Below are 21755 nucleotides of genomic sequence, written 5' to 3' on the forward strand. Positions count from 1 at the left end.
GGGAACTAGAACACCGAGTCCCCACGTCTTCCATGGATGTAGAGTGAGTGCTGGTGTCTTCTTTGCTCCAGCTTTGCAGCCCCCAAACCAGCCAACCTAAGGCAGGTTCCTGGCTCTCCATCAGGTAGCCAAAGCGTCTCATCTATATCTCTGACCTACAATTGTTGTACTGCTTGGTTACATTTTTCTTTTAAGCAAAGTTCTTCTGTACCTTAAACTGAGCCTGGATCGTTAGTTTTGCCTCGTTCTTATCCAAAGAGCACTTTGTCAGGCTGCGGCAGAATGTATGGTTGAAAGGAAGGCTATCAGCTGAACACCAAATTTCTGGAAGATCAGTAGGAGGCAACGATGAGAAGGGATAGAGGGAGGTATAGACTGATGGTATGTGGTGTAGACTGATGGCTGAGCTTCAAAGACACATAAGGTATAGGTGAGACATACAAAGTCAGACTGCACCTTTCAGAATGGCATTATTTGAAATGACCATCATAGTGATACTAGTCCTGAGCTTACACCCAAAAATTTTATTTTCTTTAAAGCATCCAGAGTTGATAAGACAGTGTGCCTGTAAAAACTCAAATGTAACTGTATTTATTTTCAACAAGAAATACAGCTGCCCAGACAGAATAAGACTGAAAGCTAGGAAAACATACAAAGTAATTCAGATTATTTTCAGGCTGTTGTTTGGTAACTATGGAAAGAAGCCAAGTGGTTTATTTAGCCACTCTCCCTGTGGCTAGTGGAGGACCATGCTGTGAGAGTTGATTTATCAAAAAGACATCCACCTGACAAATAGCTTGAATCATGGACTCAGGTTTATCACGATGCCCTCTTTCCTGGGTCATTATTGAAGACTGGGATACAAATTCTCAGACTTTCTCGTTTCCCCTTCCCTCATCTATCACCACTATAATTTCCTCCTGAATTCTAGGCACACAACCTTCTTCTACTGACTCATCCTCTTTTTTTATAATGGATTAATATCACTGATTAAGCTCCAGCAACCTCTTTTACCAATTAATCTTGGTCATGAATGATAGATGCACTTATGGATACTGGATCAGTTGTCTCCTCAGCTACGTATTAACAACCTATTCCCATGTTTCAAGGGCTTCTTACTATTGCCTTCTGAGATCTGGCTCTGATATTATGTATAGTTTAGTTGGAGAGTAAATTATATGGTCCATAGCGAGAACTGAATTTCTAACAGCGATTTCTTTAAATGCGTTTATAAAATTTCCAGCAAGTATCTCTTGCAAGGTAATGCTATGTGACCTCAGGGAGCCTAACCATCATTTACACTAGAGACATAGCACCTCAAGGAGGACAGACATCTAAGTGCCCTCACGGCAAAATGCCATATGAAGGAGGCCTTTTCCCTGTTTGGGTCTGGTCAGGCTATACTTTGCCCTATCCCTCTGCATAGGCTGAAGTTTTGCTTATTTAGGAAAGCAGCATGGTTTCATGGAAAGAGTGAAATTAGATAAAGTTTAGCTTTCTACTCTGAAAATTAGAACTTTGCTAACTATCTCAGAGAGAGCTGTGATAGAAATTAATATAGCACAGAGTAGACATCTAAGAAATACCTAAAGTAATTAATTAGTTACCTATCGTCTTGACATTCTACTTGTCTTGAATTCTTTGGATATTATTAGAGCTCAGGCACACACCATAAAACACCTTTACATCTTAAAAAAAGTGACATATGTTTCTCTGAATGGTGCATAAAAAAATCCCACACCCATCCTAAAAACATAGGCGTGCATGGCTTGTTCCCTTGAGGAGTTAAATTCTTTTATGCTATTAATAGTAAATGGGAATAATAAGGCCATTTCCAAGGAAAAACTTATTTCTCAATAAGTTTTTGAGAAGGTTTGAAGCTTCTTCAATGCAATTAAGCTTTTAGTTTTGGAGAGAGAAAGAAAAACTTTTCAAAGGTAAGAAGATAGAGGGATAAAAACAAAACACAAAACACCTATCTCAATACTTTATGTACTGCTTCAAACAATTTATCCCTATATCAAATACTTAAAACTCCTCTATATAGTCCCCATATAGTGTCTTTTAGAAAATCAATCTCTCTCCCTGACTCTTTCTGTCTCTCTTTAACTTCAAAGCAGGATTGCAGGATTTTAAGACAAGTCATAGGAGTGCCATGTGTCATGTAAAGACGGAACAGGTGAGGGCAGGTGAAAGATAAGGAAGGATTTTCCCTTATGAAACAATGAAAGTGAAGTTTGAGTAAAGCCAGAAAGTAGAATGAATAAAGTAAACCAAGGTTTGTTATTCTCTCTCTCTTTCTGTTTTTCCTTGCAATCTATTTATTGACAAAAGTTTGCTGACTGACAAAGGCTGGCATGTATATAAAGTATCAGAACAAATGCCTCAGGATTTTGATAATCCATTGAATGGCATTGATCATTCTTCAGCCATAGATCTTTTCCCTACTGATTATATGAGCTGAAATATTTTAAACTATTTAGCTTCCAATTTACCCTATGCAACTCTTCTAAGTTAGAATACTTTTGTACTTTTGGAAGGGAATATTTTATATGCTAAAAGAAAAAGACCTTATTTTCACTGTGGTATATTCTGCATTCTAAATAAATTTATTTGTCTTGCATTGTTATATTTTATAATTATTAGATAGAATAAACAATTGCAAGCTTCTGTTAAAATTATTGTTGTGGTTTTATATTCTAATCTTCTGTAACTTTAGATTGTTAAGGTTTAATATTCACATATATGTATTGTTTTTGTTTTGTTGTTATTTATTTGCTGTATCTACCAAATACTAATTTTCTGATGCAAAAGAAACAAATTAAAAGTAAAAATCTTTGTGTTTCCTCCACTTTCCAGTCTAAACGGTAAAAGAGTGATTCACTTGGATATGTAAAAAGGAGAAGTTACAGGTCAGGTAGAGGTTATCTGTAGCAGTGCGGAGATAGTGTATTATAAAAAGAAAGTATTCCAGAAAAAACAAGTAGTAAATTAATCTTTTTGTCAAAATTACTATTAAATCATAATAAGGACACACGAATACCATATCAAATATTTCCCTTTTTGCCTTCGCTTTAGCTACTGAGAGGGCAATCACACAGAATGATATGTATTTCCCATAAGTGGCTTAGCATAAGTAGTCAGGATGTTGGATGAAACAAAAGGAACTCTCCATCCATAAGTAACCTTCAGAGAAATCCAAATCCGTTGAAAAGGCTGTGACTTCTAACTCAGGCTAAAGGGTCTATGCTCTCCAAAACTTGAGTAATAAAACTAGTAACTAACCACGGAATTAAACAACTCCTAATTATTAAGCCAGAGAAATTTTAGCCAAGCAGGTAGAATAAATTAAAATATCAAAATGCTCAGCAGATGGAAAGAAGCTGTTGGAACTACTAGTCCTTTAGCAGTTTTTGCTGTCACTTCATGGCACTTCCTGGAAGCAGGAGATCACATTTCTTTTAGTTTTGGACATGTTCTAGGAGCCCTTGATGTCCATTGATGGGCATCTTTTTTCCCCTGTGCACTGCTAGTGATTACATTTCAAAAGAAGCCATGGACAGCTAACAAACTATGTGCATAATTCCCTACCTTCCCCTCCAGGAATGTTCACTGCCAGTAAAGGGAGGGATATCGAAAGTCAGAAGCCTGGTTTGAGAATGTGTGCCCAGGGCTCTGGATTTCTACACATCTGTGCGTTGGACAGATGTCTTCCTGAAATATGAGAAAATACAGAACCTCCTCAAGGCAGATTTCCAGTGGAACCATGGATTCCCCTGTGGAGCTAGTGGTCTGACCTTGAGCTGATTAATTTTGCCTCCGAAGGCCAAAAGGCAAGTAGGAACACAACTATGCCTTCTCCTCTGAGATATCCAAGACAAGTCCCTGGACCATAAAGCATAATAGCGAATGTTCTTGTGATGAGACTAGTCATAGAATTAGATGAATCCTGGAAAATCTCTAGCTTAACTTTCTCATTTTACAGCAAAGGAAACTTAAGCCAGGTTATATGTCTTCTTATATAGCGTGTGTACAATCTACAACTCAAAAGCTATCTTTTCAAGAATATTCATTTCTGTAGCTACTTTCATAGAAATGATTAAAAACTTTATTGAAAGCAGCAAAATTTTTCTACGGAATCTGTATACCACATTATTGCACTGTTTAAGCATCTTTATGGTAATTTTTTATGTTAGTAAAGCTATGGATGTTGTTAATTCACTGTCCACCTGATGTTCAGAGTATGTCTTTAAGAATGAAGGATTTATTTCGTGAAATGATATTGATTTTTCCATTAAAAATATATGCATTGGGCTTCCCTTGTGGCGCAGTGGTTGAGAGTCCGCCTGCCGATGCAGGGGACACGGGTTCATGCCCCGGTCCGGGAAGATCCCACATGCCACGGAGCGGCTGGGCCCGTGAGCCATGGCCGCTGAGCCTGCGCGTCCGGAGCCTGTGCTCCGCAACGGGAGAGGCCACAACAGTGAGAGGCCTGCGTACCGCGAAAAAAAAACCAAACCATTATTTGATGGCAAATTTATTTCTTCAGGATAAAAGATAATCTCTGAGCTCAATGTAGTTAGAAATTATTCTTTCATGTGGACCCAGGAAGAAGCCTGGTTTCATCAACAATAAAATAAAAACTATAACCTGAATCTACCATAAAATGACTATTGAAAAAAATGACATCTCTGTCATCTATGGAGGTAAACAAGCTGTCACTACCTGCCCCTATGCTCTGTTGAAAGCCTCTTTCAGAAATTCATTTATAATGGAGATTGTTTTCCCAATTTAATCAGAGAAACATTTAAATACCCATTAACCACTATTGAATAGTAAGTGTTGCAGAAATGATAAGATGTGCCTTTCCTAGAGAATTCCCAGTACCTCAGACCTCCCCTACTCACAAATCCTTCCTGAAGGAAGAAACTATAGAATCATCCCTCTTCTGCAAGGCTATCTTCATGTGAGGAAACGCATCTTTGTAAATTAGGTGTTAGGTGTTATATTTGCAAGTAGACTGATGTCTTTCTATTTTCTTCCACATCAAGAGGATCAGAGACTTCTGGGTTTTTGCAATAACTAACACTATAAATTTATTTACAGAATTTATATCCATTTATAATAGTACAAATATGATTTGATCTGAAATATCTCCCTCGTATATCTGAAATTTTCTTGTCACAGAACGGTGAGAGAACTTTAGCATTCTGATCTGGATCTCTTCCCACCCAAAGAAAATATCTACAGAAACCTCTAAAACTAAAAGGAGAGTTGACCAAAGAGAAATAAAATCTTAGCAATGCAGTGAACTTCTGGGTCAATGGCAAAAGTTACATTGCATTCATTACCTGTGGGGAAAAAATCCATAGTTACAATTTCAGAAAATTAAATAAAAATTAAACGTTACTGTGCTTTGTTGAAAGACTGTTTCAGAAAATATGAGTCCGGAATTGTCTTATCTTTGAATTTGAGAATTGGAACCAGGTTGAAATGTCAACACCATTGCCGTGTCAATGTTGTCAGTAGTACTTCACTACCCAATCCACTAGTAGAAATTTAGGGAAATGGACAGGAGATTCTAACCAGAAGGGAAGTGGGTGGATGGCTTTTTGGAACCTTGTTGAAGCTGTACAAATTATTCTGCCGTGGCATGGCTGTCAGCTCTGCTTTTACAAATAGCCAGTGTGGCCAAGCATAAAGCTGCCCATGAGAAAAGGGCTAATTATTTAATTAAAAGGAAAAGCTTTACATGACTGAACCATTAACTTGATGGTAGTTGAGTTAAACATAAAGCCAGATGCTTTTGTGTTTGTTGGTTGTATTTGATTTTCATGCTTTTGTTCATTGCCATGCCTAGCATTATTGGGCTGCTCTAGTCTAGAAGATAAAATCCTTTAATACTCTATTTAGAACTACAGGAGACAAAGCTTGATCAATACTTTTTATGAATCTGTAAACTATTATAGCACAGCCTGTTCCCTCAGACTTTCCCCTGGTGACACGGCTATATTATTTTGGGGCCAGAGGCCCAAGCAATATTGAAATCCTGTTTGAATTCATCTTCTACAGACCATAAAAGTGACAAGATCCCCAGAGATGTACATTTTTTATGCTGTAGATTAATCAATCTTGCAGGTGGAAAGAGAAAGATTTTGGTGTGCATGCTATAGACTATCTTTTCAGTCTGAGGAGAGTGTAAAAAATTAATTTCCTTTTTCCGAAAGAAGTGGTTAGTGAGGGTGACTCATCTAAATCAAAGAAAACGCATTAAAAGTTTCCTTTTGCCACCTGCTTTTTGATAGATTCTGACAATGATGTCAACAGCATCATAAAGAAAAGTCTCTGGAATGCTTAAGTTTATGGAAAATAATTCTTTGGCAGCAACAAAACAGCAACTGATTTGTTATTGTTGCTGTTTAACTCAAATCCTGATGAAGAAATGGGTCTGTTCAGAACCGTTATCAATTGCAGTATTTATTATGGGTGCTGTTCAAAATATGCGGATTCACACAGATGATTTTATCCCACCAAACTAACACATGATCTGTCAGAACAGACACGGCAAAATGGACTTTTGTTTTTAAGAAAAAGCTGTCAAATTTTTCCATATTCATCCTCTAAAAATAGAATGTCTTTTTTCCCCCCAAGGGTCATGTCAAATATTTATGCACAGGGCTTCCCTGGTGGCGCCGTGGTTGAGAGTCCACCTGCCGATGCAGGGGACACGGGTTCGTGCACCGGTCTGGGAAGATCCCCCATGCCGCGGAGCGGCTGGGCCCGTGAGCCACGGCCGCTGAGCCTGCGCGTCCGGAGCCTGTGCCCCGCAAGGGGAGAGGCCACAGCGGTGAGAGGCCCGCGCACCGCAAAAAAATATATATATTTATGCACGGTAGCAAGTAAATTATTTTAATTTTGCCTTGGATGGTTCTTTAGCATAAAGAACGCCACTGATGATTTTTAAATGTCATTGAGTATTTTACAGACTAAGGATATTTTCTAGAAGTGTTAACTCACCTGTCCCACCAATTTAAAGAAGTTAAGATTTCCTTACAGAAAGGAGGGATAATAGAAAGTCCCTTCACATAGTTAGAGAGCTTGAATTCCTTAAAACCCTTAGAAGCACAATTTGGCAATAGTTACCAAAATTGAAAATACCTACTGTCTTTGACACAGCAATTCTACCTCTAGAAATTCATTTTATAGATACACTTACCCATGTAGATACACTTTCATATATGTGAAAAGACTTGTCTTTAAAGTTATTCCCAGAATAATCTTTGTTATAACAAATGATGGAAAACTAACTGTTTATTCTTAGTAAACTACTTAAATGCTGTTGGATTACTATGCAGCTGATATGCTGATACACTGATACAGAAAGATAATCACCATACTGTTAGGCAGAAAAAACCTGATAGAGAATAATGATATATTTATATATATATTTAATATCATTATCTAAATATATATAAATAATAATAATTTAAAAATATAATACATATAAATACATATTTTTATCATTTTTGTACAAATAGGAGGGAGGTAGAATATATATTTATATTTAACATAATCTCTGGAAGAATATATTTGAAACTATGAAACGAGTAATAGTGGTACCCTGTAAGGAGTGAGCTAGAAAATAGGTATCTGAAGAGAGAAATGGGAGGAATCATTTCTCTGTGTCCCCATTTAAATTTTTTAAATTTATATTTGAACTATGTAGATAGATTTAATATTTAAAAAGTAAATAAGTAACTTCTAAAATAAAAAGTAGAAGAATATATACACAGCAGGCTCCGAGGGGACCAGGATTTGTTGGGTTAAGTCAGGTCCTTGAAAATTCTGGTACCTTTGGAAGATGCTGTTGCTGCCCACTCCTAGCTCCTTAGGCTTCACTGCTTCGGTGAGAGCCACCAACTTCCAGCTGCCAGCATCTGTCTGCATCACTGCTCTGCTTCATCAAGGGGCAGGTCGGAAGTGCTAGAGAACAAATGCCTCCCCTGTGTCTGGACCAGCCCTGTGCCAACCACTGAAGAGGGTTACAGAGTCAATATCCCAGCTCCCTAGCCCCTCGGATAGAACACCAAGGCATGAATTCTAGGCTGGAATTCAGCTGTATTGCTGAAGCTGGTGACATCTTTGATAAAGCATCCTTTACTTTCTGCCTTCGTTTTTCTCTTTCACTTCTTCACTCCTTTCCCAGTTTCCTGAGATCACTTCCTAAGTAAACTCTAAAACGCATCCTCATTTCAAGGTTTGCTTCTGGAGGAGTCCAAATTAAGACAATTGGTACTAGAAGTTGGACAGTGAAGTGATAACTTCTGATGTGTGTAAACTCCCTCTTCTAACCTTCAAAATATTTATACTATAGAATAGAAATAATGTCTAGGAGGATTAAAGAAGATAAGTGAGGGGAGTACTGATACACACAGTAGGTGCTCAAGAAATGTTAGTCCCTTTCCCACATAGCATTATTTCTATCTGCATTAAATCGTCAGACTTTCAAACAACAACTTTATCTAGTCATTACTGGAGAGAAGAACAGTGTATCCCTCCATTAGACCTCAGTCCCAGCCATTTTGTTTCTAGAGCAGCAATTCATGCACAGGACATTTCCATCCTCATTCCAGGTTGCCCTCGTCACCTGACTTGGTGCCATGAATACCATTTCTCTCCCTTCACCTGAAAAGGATCCTTTTGGGAGGTTACTTCCCCCAAGCCAGACAATTCCATTTTCATGCATTTCTCTTAGAAAGATGGGTGTGAATAAAGAGATCAGGTATGAAAGCCAGAGTGACAATGTGGCCTCTCGTGACAAATTTCCATGGTCAGTGATGGCCATCCAGTGCTCTGGCTTTCAGAAGAGTGGTCCAGGCTCCAGAATGTCAACATAGGGTGGCCCAGTGGAGGTGGCAAGAACGAGGTGAATTGGCTGTAGGAAATCTAAAAGCACTAATGAAATGGATCAAAAGTTGTCCTCCCTTTTTTCTTTCTTATCACATGGCAACAATTCTACATCATGCTAGTGCTAAAAACTCCTCTCTGAAAAAATCCTTTTTTGGGCTACTCCATAATTACTGTGGTGCTCTTGGTGTTTTTATTACTTATCCTTTAGTGAACACTGCATTCTGCATGGAGGTTGATTTGTTGAGCCATCCGCCATATGTGGGGATTCAGCTACCTGCGTTCAGTTTAGCATCCTGGCTCCAACCTCGTGGTACTTTACATGTTTCTTTATATATTCCTGAATTTAAACAGTAGATTTGAAATAAACATGCTAGCCCAGGGAAGATTAGAAAGAAGAAATGGAACTAGAGTTATTTCAGTTCTGTCATTCTACGTGACCAGTGTTGGGGCTCAGGGTGGGCCTCCCCAAAATGTGCCCCAATGGTACACTGATTTTTTTGAATTAAAGTTACTCAAGAAATGGCCAATGCAAGAGGGATACTCTGACCCTCCTCTCCCTGAAAGCAGGATATAAATCTCTCGTGTGAAAAGTACACTCCCTGCATTTGGAGGTAGAAGGAGACTCTTTTCACCAGAGATAGGGAATTTGAGGCGAAAAGCCTTTATCAACAAACTTTGTTACTTCTTTAATTTACCACCCCAAGCCCAGACTCTGTTTAGACTCTTCACTCATTGAGCACCCAAAGCCTAAATTGCTTTGCCCTGTCAATTCCTCACAAATGTATTGTTCCTTTGTCTAAGAAGTATAAGAGCTGCCTGCTTTGACCACTTCTTGGGTCCTATTTCTATGAGACCTCCATGCTCATAAATTAAAATGTGTTTCTTTTTCTCCTGTTAATCTGTCTTGTGTCAGTTTTAGTATTAGTTCAGCCACAAGAACTCAAGAGGCGTAGAGGAGGAAACTTCCCCCTCCTCAAAAGCATTCATGTTTAAAATGTAAAACAGTGAAAGAATAAATGTAAACTGTGAAATGTATTATTTTAGTTCAGTAAGTAAAATTTTTGGTTCATATGACAAATGTATTTGAAATCAATCATTTCATGATTGTTACTGAAAATCACTTTGTTGTACAGAGGAAAGGGTATTAAAATAGGACCCGCGTTGGGTGTCAGATATGTTTCGTAGGCCACTGGGATGAATGAGAAGAGGGGTTTCTGGTTTTACCTTTAATTGGCATATATATAACAGTTCACATATTTTCGGATGGATTGTATTTAATATATCAATAAAATAATAATGTATTCTAGAGTTGCCTTTACTCACACTTTGCCTAGGAATGAGAAGGAAGTATTTTTTTAATATCCAAAAATAATAATGACAGCATGAAATAGCATCTACCTGTAAGTTGTCACAATAATGACGTTCAATTTGGCATTAGTTCAACGACATAAATCAAAAACATATCACGTTTACTCTCAAAACAAACAGATAAGTCTCAGGAACTGAAAAGTTAGGGCAGTGCTTTTCTTCTGCTGGGTAGGAAGCAAAAGCACCACAGTACATTTAACCTTCGGATACTTGCCTTCTCTGGATTTACAGATAAAGAGGCACATCACTTGCTTTGCTATCACTACTCATCTCCCCCATTAAGTCTTTATCCGATCATACAGGGCAGAACTCATGGTCAAAATCACACTGGTGGGCACAATCGCGGGGAGGGGACCACAATAAGCTGTGGGAGGGTTGGAGCCTCACCAACTCCCCTCCTTCCCCCCCCACCTTGGCACGATCACTTCTCTTGTCACTGTCTGCTGCTTTATTCTTTGGGTTTTGCGCTAGAATTTAGGATTATGGACTTTGTTTTTTTGGATCAAGAGTAAAACCACGCTCCTCAGATGCAGATCCATTGATGGCTAATCTAGAAAAAGGTTATTTAAGAATAGAACGGCTTCCAGGGAGACGAGCCATGGCAGACCTGGAAGCAAGCTTGATTTATTCACAATTTTTTGTAAGTTCCAGCAGTTGTCTGATTTTCACCCCAGACTCTTTCCTTTTGCCTGTAAGGATCTGCTGGTCATCTAAAATGTCTATCTGGGCCAGGTCATTTCCACCCTTTAAGACTCAGACTCCCATCAACCAAATCAGGATTATCTGTTTATCTTCACAAAGATCTCACGTGAACAGGACAGAATTTATTTCTTAGTTGTTTTTAAGAGCCCGTGAATACTGTGAATTAGCTTCTGGTATTGGGAAAGCAACGTATTACAAACTAAGGTATATGGGCAATTTCCTTGTTTTTCTTTCTCTATTATTGAATGTATTTATAATTCGTTAAGCACAAAAGTCCCCTCACAGCTGCTCTTGTACATTCCTGCAGAGAATTCTGAATGTCATGGTAGTGATTAAGAGAATACAAGTACATAAATAGCATAATGGCTTCCCTTCGAGAAGAATTAATAGCCAAGTTTGGTTTCCATATAATGGTACTATTGAGTCCTATATATATATATATTTTTTTTTTTTTTTTTTGCGGCCATGGCTCATGGGCCCAGCTGCTCTGTGGTATGCGGGATCCTCCCGAACCGGGGCACGAACCCATGTCCTCTGCATCGGCAGGCGGACTTTCAACCAACTGTGCCACCAGGGAAGCCCTATTGAGTCCTATTTTTAAGAAATTCTGCTTAGGAATATTTTGGAGACCAAAAATAAAAAAATATAAAATAAAATAAATTAAAAAAAAAGAATGCTTATAAAGTAACTGAAAATTCAAAATCATTTATTGTCACATTATTATTATTATTAGATTTAAAAGGTTGTAATTGGATTGAATGACTGGGATCCCTTATTCTTATACATACAATTCTTTTAAAGTACTTATATACTTTTTTCAAACTAAAATGTTTACTAAATCATAAAATTATTAGTGTAATATAATTTTTAAAAACCACACATACTCTAGCTTTATCAAATATCAGTGTTTTCCCATATTTGCAGGCCAGCAGGGCTGTATAGTATGGTGATTAAGGGTCCAAACTAATATTCCCTGGATGCCATTCCTGGTCTATTACCTAAATAAATTCCTTGCTATATAACTTTGGGTAAGTTTCTTAACATCTCTGTGCTTCAGTTTCTCAAATAGAAAATTAGTATAATAATATCTCATATAGTTTTTATGAGTTTTAACTATAATAATACATGTCAAGAGCTTAGGGAAGTACCTGGCATATGATAGCTATTCAATACGTGTTTGTTATTACAATTTTCTTAAGATTGAAAATGATAAAAATTTGAGATACAGTGGAAGCTACCTGAGTACCCCTACCCAGCTCCACACCTCCCCACGAGAACTGTTGCTCTGAATATGCGTTTTTCATTTCCAAGCATGCTTTTATGTTGTTACTACTAAGCTCATGAAAACAAGCATTCATAAATGGTATTTACAGTTTTTGTACTTTCCAAACTTTATATTAGTGATACACTTTACATATTGTTATGTGACCTTCCCCCCACACATTATTAAGATTTAGACATGCTTTATTAATTTCTCTGGTAACTACTTCATTGTGTGAGTAGACCACTATCTATTCTCTAGTTGATGGGGTGTTTAGATAGCTTCCAATTCTTTTGCTCTTACAAGGACTCTGAACATTGTTGTATAAATCTCCTTGTATACTGGTTCCTGAGTTTCTCTGGACTCTAGAAGTTGAATGTCCAATTCAAAGGAAATAAATCTTTTCTCTCTTTATTTGGATATTGTCAAATTGTTCTCCAAAGCAGTGGTTCCAACTTAAGTGCCTACCAGCAGTGTAAGAATTTCCATTGTGTTAAGCCTCACCAACACTTGGTACTATCAGACTTTGAAAATTTTCCCAGTGTGATTGGTATGACTTGGTTTGACTTGCCTATTTCAAGTTTCTAATTAGGTTGACCGTCTTTTCAGAAATTCATTGGGTACTCAGATTTTCATGTCTGTAAGTTTTCTGTTCATATTCTGTGCTCACTTTTCTACTGGGTTGTTGGACGTTTTTTCATTGGTGTTATGAAAGGAAAATCAAAATGGAGTCAGTGTTGCTAAGAGAGCTCCTTAAAATGGAGCCAGGAGGCCATCAAGGAAGTAGGACTTAACGCATGTCTCAGGCTTAACTGAGGCCATCAAGGAAGTAGGACTTAACTCATGTCTCAGGCTAGATGGAATCTGAACTTTGACCACTTACTTTTTTTTAATTTATTTCTTTTTGGCTGTGTGGGGTCTTCGTTGCTGTGTGCGTCCTTTCTCTAGTTGTGGTGAAGGGGGTTACTCTTTGCTGCGGTGTGCAGGCTTCTCATTGCAGTGGCTTCTCTTGTTGTGGAGCACAGGCTCTAGGTGCGGGGGCTTCAGTAGTTGTGGCACATGGGCTTAGTTGCTCCAGGGCATGTGGGATCTTTCCGGACCAGGGCTCGAAACCGTGTCCCCTGCATTGGCAGGCGGATTCTTTACCACTGCACCACCAGGGAAGTCCTTGACCACTTCTTGTTTTAACCTACCCATCCAGAACATCTGTCTAATGTTCCAGAAACTCAAGATATTTATCAGACCCTTACCCTGAAATAACTTGTGACAGCCTATCCCTTGAGGACAAGTATTTCCTTTGTTGCATCAGGTTCAATCGTAATTCTTGAGTAGCCTGTGGCTCTTACCCTTATAAGCCCCTGACTCTTTTTCTTCCCCAGAACACTTTTGGTTTTACCCGAATCTGTGTCTCCCAAACTGCAATTCTTAAGAACCCAGATAAAGCCTCAATACTGATTATTATTCTGCAGTGTGTAGGAGTTTTGTTTTGCTTGGTTAATATATGTTGGATACAAATCTTTTGGTGGTTATATGTTTTGCAAATATATTCTTCAGGTATATGACTTGTTTGTTTCCTTCTGTTTTTCACTTAATTTATGGTACCTTTTTGAATAGTCTTGTTTTCCTCTAATTTAGTCAAATTTATCAATCTTTTCCTTTATGGTTGTGATATTTTTTTCTGATTTTTAAGAAAGTCTTTCTTACCCTGAAGTGATAAAAATTCTCCTTTATTATTGTTTTAAATGTTGAAGGCTTAAAGTTTGCTTTTCATATTTAAGGCTTTAATAAATTTGAAAAAATACATTTTCCATATGATATGAGGTAGAAATCTAACTTTATTTTTCATTATTATTTTCATTGTGCCAACAGTGTTTACTGAAGAGTTCATCCTTTTCCCTAATAATTTTTATGCCATCTACATCATATTTCAAGTTTCCTTGCATACATGGACTCTATGTGCTTCCATTGGTTTATTTATCTGTTGTTCTGCCAATACCACACACTCTGTTTTACTCTAGTTTTATAATATATACCTTATTCATCTTTAAGGGCAAGCTCTTCTCCCACTTCCCACAGCACACAGTTTTGCTTTCCTTCTCTTCTTTAGATACTTAAAAAATTTTAATTTATGTTCTATACTTTTCCCTTAATTTTATGATAGCTTGTCCAGTTTGCAAAAGACTGTGTGAAAATTTTGATTGAAATTACTTTAAACTTAAAGATTAATTTAGGTGAAATCAGATATTAAAATTCAAATTTTCCAATTCCTAAGTATGCAGTATTTTCCCAGATCTTGTTTTATGTCCTACGATATTTTGTAATTTTCTCAAAAAAATCCTTTTATCATTTTTAGATTTATTTCCAAGTTCTTTTTGGTTTTATTTTTGCTATAATTGACTACATTCTCCAATTCTAATGGAACACAGGAATATCATTGACTTTTATATGCTGATCTTGTTTCCAACAATTTTGGTGAATTCTAACAAATTTGGTGAATTAAATTAACAATTTTGGTCAACTGATTTGTTTTATTAGCATTTATATTTCTCTAGTTCTTATGGATTTTCTTTGCAAACGATTATCTTTTGAGAAAAAAACTGTATCTTTCTTCCTAATATTTATGCTTATTTCTTTTTCATCACTTATTTCATTGTCTCAGAAATCTTTTACAGTTTTTAATAGAAATGAATATAAGAGAAATCTTTGTCTTCTGGACTCTTACTGGAATATTTCTAAAGTTTAAGCATTATTTTATTAGATACCTTTTATATTAGTATGATAATCATTTTTATTATGAATGAGTCATATTTTTATTTCTAGTCCTTAACAATGTTATCTTCTTTTTGATCCTGGTTATGTACATTTGACCTTCTCTTTGTATTTTATATGTCATTGCTATGTGTTTGGATCAGACAGGATTGTCTAAATGTGAAATCACTATACTCTCCTGTCTGGTAGTTTCCATCACATTTTTAAAAAGACAAAACTTAGAGTCACCAAATAATCTGCCTGAGATATTAAGAAGTGATTTCCAGAAAAGTGAAATCTAACAAATTGTGGTATTGTCCAAAATCCTAGATGTTTACTATGGACTATTTTATTTTTATAGCATCATGTTACATTAGGCAAACACTTAACTTTGAGTTATCTTTTTCTGGAGGTATAACTTTTATTGTTTCCTTGATACCAGGAAAATAATTTCCTGAGTTGCTAAAGATTTTTCAAACTGATGAAGTTTTGATAATCTACAGGAGGAGCTGACAAACCTTTTCTGTAAAGGGCCAGATAGCAAATATTTTCAGCTTTGAGGACCATGTGGTCTCTGTGACAATTACCCAACTCTTCTGTAGGAGCACAACCATAGACAATACATAAATAAATGGATGTGACTGTGTTTTGGTAAAACATGACTTACAAAAACAGGTAGCAGCTGAATGGCAGCAGGCCACAGTTTGCTGCCTCCAAATCTACGATGATCTTCATCAGTGAGTTCTACATTAGATGTTTAAGAATATAAATGCTGGGGCTTCCCTGGTGGTGCAGTGGTTAAGAATCTGCCTGCCAATGCAGGGGACACCAGTTTGAGCCCTGGTCCAGGAAGATCCCACATGCCACGGAGCAGCTAAGCCCGTGCGCCACAACTACTGAGCCTGCATGCTACAACTACTGAAGCCTGAACGCCCAGAGCCCGTGCTCCGCAACAAGAGAAGCCACCACAATGAGAAGTCCGCGCACCGCAAGTAGCGATAGCCCACATGTAACAGCGAAGACCCAATGCAGCCAAAAATAAATTAATTAAATAAATAAATTAAAAGAAATAAAGTACAATGGTACATCTTAACTATTTTTAAAAAAGGAATATAAATGCTATCATAAAAACATGAAATCCATGAATAAAAAAATTAACTTAGTTTTTCATAATTGATTATGTTAAATTAAAATGAAATACTAATTTTTAAAGGTTCATGTGCTGTCAATATCATTTCTGAATTTTAGACTCAAAATGCATGAGGCATATGCTAGGAATATGAGATGGATACATGTATTTTTACTTGAACACTGCTCATGGATAAATATTAATTAGTCTATATTGTATAAATCATTAACAATTGTGATAGTAATTAATATCTTAAGATTTACAAATTATAGCTCTTTGGAGGTACAGTTCTATTAGAACCCCATGTAAAGCAATAGTTTCCCTTTGACATCTAAATTATTTAAGGATCCCACTACTAGAATGATACTAATAAGACCATGAAACAGAGACAAGAAGGATTCTAAATTGTAACAGAACATAGAAACGCCAATGTTAAAATATTTCTTCATGTGCTCAGAAATTAGCTACCAAAGAAGGGAATAAAGGATTTTCCATAAGTAGCATAGAAAACTCTACGACAAGTATTGTTCTTTTTAGGAGAATTAAAATCACAAGGATTGACCATCAGCAAAGGTAGGAAGTAGGTCGTGAGTTTCATTCTCAGGCTCCCTTTTCATCCATGAAATGCCAGTTTCTCACCTAAGTAATATGTATTCTATGCCCTCACATCTTGTCTCCCATCAAAATCTACACACAAGAAGGCATCCAATTCTCAAGGTATTTGCAATTCTTGGGAAGAGTGTTTGAATGTCCAACTTATTTTTTATAGTGCATTGAAAAAAAAATTCATCCTCTGCTAAAAAGTATTTCAGGCAGTCATAAAGAAATTGGACAGTGAGGTGCTAGAAAGAAGGATATCTGGATGATGGGAGGGCAGTCATGTTGGGGTCCCTGAAGCCACACCTTTTAGGCTGTTGCTTGTTCAGACTATGAACCAGGCCAGTCCTGGTAAAGATGGTGTATGTGGTAAATCCAACATGTGGTTTTTGAGCAAAACCTGGAAAACAAATCAAATTAAAAATTTTTAGAAGCCACAGTGCACTCAATCACTGAGCTGTTGTAATGTTAGCTCATTGTGGTAAGATTTTTTCCTTCTAGGGAGGAAGAGCCACAGGGCACACTGAAGCTTGGAAATTTGTTTTACCAAAGGACACCCAGCTTTACACATGGAAGCAGAAAGCAGAACTAAATGGAAATCATTCAAGGAGTCTCAGTCGATCTGGTTTTAGAGATTCCGAATTTAAGAAGTATCCAGTGTAAAGGATTATAGAATGAGCCTTAGAAATATTTGAGGAAATACTGCGTTTTGGAATGTTCACTTCAAGTCTGAATAAAGAGCTGTCAAAAATCAGTGTAAGAAGCTTAATGTTAAATTGCTCCGATGATAAAACACGGCTCTTTTGCGTCACAGGACACCATTTCTGGCAAAAGGAGGAATTCTCAGTATGAAAACTGGGGAGGACTCCATGGAGAAGGTAAGAAATATATTGTTTTCAATAAAAAAGCAGCCAGCTTTCAGCTCAGTAGTCTGTGTGGGGAGAACATCGGTGCAGGAGCCATCTCCACTGAGAAGGTCCAATCGTCTCGTTCCTTTCCCTGTTGACTGATCTTTTGAGAAATGAGACACATGGCAAGGAGAAGCCATGCAATTGTTTTCAGAGCTCTCATGAAATGATGCACTTCAAAATAAAAATAAAAGCAGCAAACATAACTTAGGTGTAGAACATTCCTGAACTAATTTGTGTATTTCTTTAAGGCAGACAACCACCTGGAAGCAGTCATAACAACAGCAACAGCAAATCGATTTTGGTGAGCAAAGTTAAATATAAAGATCTAATAATATACTGTCTTGGAATAAACTGTGAGTTTATTTATTTCCTTTTTAGAACAGTGCTAAGAGTTTACAAATGTACTGTATATCTATTAACCTCACTGAAAACAGAATTATTGATCTCTACTAAAAAAAGTGCATAGTACATATCTCTAAGGCTTATAAGAGTTTTATGGTCATATCAAAGATATTAGTACTTTGAGATTTTTTTTTCTGGAAAAGGCTTTGAGTATTGAGCTTCAAAATGGGTAAATATCAATAGAAACATCAAATAATGTGTGTCTGAGTATTTGTGTGTTGTCTGCTCGAAAAACTTGGTTATTGAGACAGGCTTATGATATTAGAGTTAGAAATTAGTGTACAGGGTCCCTTGACTCTAATTAGTACCTCAACATTTAAGATATTTCCCAATTTCATGTTTATAGAGAAAAATATGCTTGGATCAGATTTTCCCCATGCCAGCTAGTATTGCTTCGTTCCTGGAACTAAATATATTTGACAGAAGTGGGATGACAGAAGTGGCCATCTAGGGAAGCTGAGCTTCAGTCTTTGAGCCAAAACCAGCTACTTTATTATACGGCTTGAGAAGATGTTTACACGCTCACTTGAGAGTCAACTCAATTTTTCTCTTTAAATATAAAATAAACACTTTTCTCTGGCGTTATTAAAGTCATATACAGTATATATGACTGTATGTAGCAGTTTCTTGCACACTGTTCACTGAGGATGCTTCAGTAAAACAAGGAATGTGGTCCCTGTCTTCTAACTCTAGACGTTAAGCTCCTGCTTCCAGGGAACAAAAAGTCTAATGTTATAATACAACTTAAACTGGGTGAAGATGGGACAGTGCTATGTGATTTTATCAGGTTTCTTTCAGTTCTACTTGAAATTGGGGATATGTTAGAAAGAAGCAATGGATACAAAATATATCTTTTACCAAGTTCAATTTATTAAAAAGAGTCCAGAAGTAATTAATTTGTAGGATTGCTAAAATTAATGCATATTAATTACCAACTAATTAACAATTTGCTAGAACCCAGGATTCTGGTAATATTAGTTTTGCTTTAAAACAAATACCAAATGGCTTCAAAGGAATTCCTACCTATGTCAGGAATAAAATGTATTTTAAAAAAAGAAAAAGGATATTTTACATTCTTCTCAGTGGTGAAAGCACAGTAATTCAAAATCAGCTTTGTATCACGTGAACAGTCATCACTCGTTAAAGAACCCAAAAATATATTTGCTGTAACATGGGTCAGGGCTAATACATAACCAAATCACTCTTGGATAAGAGTATGATATTTTCTTCTTAAAACTAAGCTGGAAATCGATTAAATTAAGATTTTTTTTTCAGGGGAAGAAGACTAATTTTCCATTCTTATTTCAGTTTGTGGCATGTCAGTGAAGTATGGTACTTTAGTAGCCTGAAGATGATGAATCAGAGGGGTGTCTACACAACACTTTTCTGACCATTTGATAACAGGCATTTTTGGAGATCTTGTGGCCATTCCACTCCTCCATTGCCACGATAAATTACAGCTTGCCATTTTCAAATCCGCTCTTGGGTATTATTTCATTGGCATTAGCATGAAAATACATTTCTTCAAGATAAATGAGTTCAACCTAAGAAAGATGAAATTTTTTTTAAAAACCCTCTAGTTCTAGAATATGCTGTTCTTTAGATTTAAGATTAGCTGATATCAATTTGCCCCATTACTTGCTGGAAGCAAGTTGGCCAAATAGCATTTGACTAACATTATGAGATGACAAGCTCTCTTTTAATGACTCTGATTATGTATTCACTGGTTATATTCATGTCCTGCTTTATTAGTCTACAGATTACACGTGTAATGTATAATCAATCATGCGATGTGGAGTGCTCACATTTCCCTCTGTCTTTGATTAACTCTTATTTTTCTCCTGAAGACATTTTCATATATCTCAACATGTGTAACCAAGTCAAAGGAGAATATGATGAATGGGGAGTGGTTAGGTATTACTGTAATCAAACATGAGTCTGTAGGCTGTGAATTTTCAAAATGGCAAAATAAAACACTTGGAGCAAACAGACTTGGTTAATCGCAACTGTTTTCTTCTTCAGTATAACATGGACTAACCACACGCCATCAAATTCAACTTCCGTTTTATTGGTACGCGTTGTTTGATTGCTTTTCACAGCAACTGGTGTAGAAAGTTCCTTCAATTAACCCATATATTGAGTGTATCCAATATTTTTTAAGAAAAATATTGTAATGTGTGAATAATAAAACTCACTAATCTGGGACAAGCAGATTACTCTCAACAACAAGGGAATCCACCTAAAAATGATGTGATCATAAGTAAGAATGTCATACCTACATCTCCAGCACTGCATCCCTGAAAAACAAACTACTTTTCCTAAACAAGATTCTGTTTCTCTTCAATAATTCTGTTTTTAAATTTCTTCCTGGAATGTCTATGAAAAGTCAGGAAACAGCCAATTAGCTATTGGGAAGGACAGAAATCTGACAGGTGATGGAATATTATCAGAGGCTCTCAGAACTGGAAGGGCCAGTTTGTTGTCTTAATTCTATAAGTCAAAAGGTGGACCTGGGCCTCATGGCTAAAATCAAGGCTTGGCAGGGCTGCATTACTTTCTGGAGACCCTAGGGGATAATCCATTTCCTTGCATTTTCCAACTTCTGGAGGCCACCGCATTTCTTAGCTCATGGCCTGCCTTCCTCCACTTTCTTTTTTTTTTTTTTCAGATTTTATTTATTTTTTATACAGCAGGTTCTTATTAGTTATCTATTTTATACGTATCAGTGTATACGTGTCAATCCCAATCTCCCAATTCATCCCACCACCACCCACACACACACCCATTTCCCCCCCTTGGTGTCCATACGTTTGTTCTCTACATCTGTGTGTCTCTTTCTGCTTTGCAAACTGGTTCATCAGCACCATTTATTCCTCCGCTTTCTGAATAGCAATATTCCATCTCTTTGACTCTACTTCTGTCCTCATGTGTCTTTCCATCCACAGCTGAGAAAAGTGGTCTACTTTTGAGGACTCATGTGAATTAGATTGGACCCACTCAGATATTCTAGAGTAACATCCCCATCTCAAGGTTCTTAACCTTAATCCCATCTATAAGAGCCCTTTTGCCATGTAAGATAACCTACCCATTGGTTCTAGTGAATAGGATATAGACATCTTTAGGGGGCCATTCTTCTGCCTACCACAGCTTTTAATATAAATTAGTTAATGTTTTTATTTAGGTTGACCCACATATTCACTTAGATTTATTTTTTAAAGAAAAATGTATATCATTACCATAAAAGGAAATCCAAAATCAGAATAAGTTCAGTGAAGGTAGAACAATGGTATCAGATCTAGTTAAATGGATATTACTGCCTCTGAAGGCTCAAAATATACTGCACTCTTCTTGGTTGAAAGGTGGGTTAGCATGTTTGAGTAGCATTAAAAGTGTATTAGCACCAATCTCAGGCTTTCCCCTTGGCAGCAGTGGAAGGATTGAAATTATAATTAAAAAGGGAGCAGAAACTAACACACCATTGTAAGGCAATTATACTCCAATAAAGATGTTAAATTAATTAATCAATTATTTTTAAAAAAGGGAATCGGAAGGTCTCACTAGGTACGTTGGTGATTTGGAATGCTGTGTCCATGCAGTGCCAAAATTCATTTCATGACCCGCTAATGGTTCATTTACCTCCAAAAATCTATGTCTCACATTCTGAGATGCTCATGTATAATGGTTCAAGGCCCTATTGGTGCAGGAGGTCCCCTTGGTAAAAACCTTG

Source organism: Neophocaena asiaeorientalis, unplaced genomic scaffold, assembly GCF_003031525.2.
Source record: "Neophocaena asiaeorientalis asiaeorientalis breed wild unplaced genomic scaffold, Neophocaena_asiaeorientalis_V1.1 scaffold42, whole genome shotgun sequence".
Taxonomy (NCBI): Eukaryota; Metazoa; Chordata; class Mammalia; order Artiodactyla; family Phocoenidae; genus Neophocaena; species Neophocaena asiaeorientalis.